Source organism: Scylla paramamosain, chromosome 34, assembly GCF_035594125.1.
Source record: "Scylla paramamosain isolate STU-SP2022 chromosome 34, ASM3559412v1, whole genome shotgun sequence".
In the NCBI taxonomy this organism is placed as follows: domain Eukaryota; kingdom Metazoa; phylum Arthropoda; class Malacostraca; order Decapoda; family Portunidae; genus Scylla; species Scylla paramamosain.
In genome coordinates, this window is record NC_087184.1 from 8,747,720 (window position 1) to 8,750,219 (window position 2,500).

At 31.5% G+C, this 2,500-nt stretch overlaps 1 protein-coding gene across 1 annotated transcript in view; it reads left to right on the forward strand.

The window, feature by feature from the left end:
* Positions 1-2,500, forward strand: part of LOC135090110 (muscle calcium channel subunit alpha-1-like) — a 248,598-nt gene that overhangs the window by 28,757 nt on the left and 217,341 nt on the right. The window lies entirely within an intron of this gene.

Consider the following 2,500-nt stretch of genomic DNA (forward strand, 5'->3'; position numbering starts at 1 on the left):
ACACACACACACACACACACACACACACACACACACACACACACACACACACACACACACACACACACTCTCTCTCTCTCTCTCTCTCTCTCTCTCTCTCTCTCTCTCTCTCTCTCTCTCTCTCTCTCTCTCTCTCTCTCTCTTTAATAGCTCAATCTCTTTATAATACAAATTATTCTATTAAAACAACCAACTGCTACTACGTTCTTTCTTGAACTAGCTTGACTCTCTCTCTCTCTCTCTCTCTCTCTCTCTCTCTCTCTCTCTCTCTCTCTCTCTCTCTCTCTCTGACCCTATACATAACACTCCCTTTAGTTTTAATCACCTTCCCTCCCCCTTCCTTCCCCCCACTTCTCTTCCTTCCTCCCTTCAGTATCTCTCTATGGCATCTCTCTCCTTCTCTTTTCCCTTCACCTCTCATAGCCTCTTGAATCCTCCTCTTGGGCGATCGGGTCCTCTTTAAGCCACCGCCCGAACCCCTTCAAGCTATAGCCTCGCTGCCTCGATCGCCTTTTGTTCCTCCTCGCCCAGCCAGGCACCGTGCGATCGAATAAAAAAATATGTGATACTATAGAGAAAAGGTTATAAAAAGATGATAGAAAGAATAAGAAAATAATGAGATGATGTATATTTTTCTTGTTTTTTTTTTTTTTTTTGTGTGTGGTTTGGTAAGAGTGGAAAGTGGAGAGGTTTCTTTCTTTCTTTCTTTATTTATTTATTTTTTCTTGTGAGGGAAGAGGGGTTGGTTGGGATGTGTTGTGGTTTGATGTAGGAGGGTTGTAATGAATAAAATCAGCTGTGAAATGGAGGTAATGAATAAAATTATGGGAAATGCTATGATACTGAGTTTTCTTGTTTTTTTTCTTTTTCTTTTTATATATTTTGTTTGTTTGTTTGTTTGTTTGTTTTTTGTTGTTATTTTTCTACGTTTTGTGACATCTTGATTATCTATTTTTTTTTTTTACTTTTTACGTTATTTTGTTTTCTTTATATATATAATTTTCACTAGTTTGCTTTTTTTTGGTAATTTTTGATGTTTTTTTATTATTTATTTTATTATTTTGTTTTTATTGTTTATATGTTTTTTTTATATTTTCCTTCGTGTGATGTGTTTGTAAATTTCGTTTTCTTCAATTTTTCTTTATCTGTTTTGTCTTTAGTTTGCTTTGTAAAGTTTTCCTGATTTGTCTGGTGGTTTTACTAATTTCTTTATTTATTTACGATATACTTTAATACTTTTTCCTCAAATTTTGTCCTCAGATTTTGTGTGTGGAGTGTTGTGTACATTTTACTTATTCATTTTACCCTGGATAACATTTCTTTCATGTCTTTATTTATTTTCTACATTTTTCAGCATATTTCTCTTTCATATTGATTTTCACTCTTATTTTCTTCACTCTAATCGCTGTTTTTATTTATTTATTTTTTTTCATCATCTTATTTCTTCTCTTGTATTTACATCCTATTCTATTTCGACTCACGTTTTCTGTTTTTTTTTTTTTCTTTTTCTTTTTAACGTCAAGTTCTTAAATAATATTTGAACTGTTTATTGTCATTTTTTCGCCCGTTTTCTTTACAGTTTATTTTCACTTCCCATTTTTCTCTTATTTATTATCGTCGTTGCATCTCTCTCTCTCTCTCTCTCTCTCTCTCTCTCTCTCTCTCTCTCTCTCTCTCTCTCTCTCTCTCTCTCTCTCTCTCTCTCTCTCTCTCTCATTTAATGGCGTCTTTGGTGATATATATATATTTTTTGTTGTCATTTATTTTTTTTCCCTTTGTTGTTTTATATCTTCCCTCTTTTATTGTATTTTATTGTTATTCTTTGTTTTATTGTACTTTTATTTTCCATCATTTCATTTGCTATTTCTTCTTGTTTATTTATTTATTTTTTTCTGCATCGATTCATTTATTTATTTTTTTTAGTTCATTTTATTTTAATGTATTTATTTTGCATTTCAATTATATTTTGTTGTATAGTTTCGTTTCACATTTTATTATGTTTTGTGGATTTTTTTTTTACTGGTTGTATTTTATTTATTTATTTATACATTTACTTTTATTTATTTATTTTTTTTATTTTATTGCATCGTTCCCTCTTATATTTCGTCATCTGTTTTTATTTATCGTATCTTGTGTTGTATTTCTCTTCTATTCTTTCATTTCCTGTCTTTCTCTTACAATTTCTCCGCCTGTCGATAGTCATTTGTCTTCTTTCCCCTTCCTTCTTTCCTTTCTTCTTTTTTTTGTTCTTCATTCTTTCCTTCCTCCTTTCCTTCTTTCGTTCATTCTTTCGTTTTTATTGTTTGTTTGATTGTTTGTTTCTTTGTTTTTGCTTATTTTATTCGTTTCTCTCTTCCTTTTTTTTCATTATTTCTTTCTTTTTTCTTTCTTTCTTTCCATTTTTCTTTCGCCTTTGTTATCACTTGTTTTCCTATCTTTTCTTCCTCCATCTCTCCCTCCTTCCTTCTTCCCTCCCTCCATTCCTCCTTTCCTCTCTTCC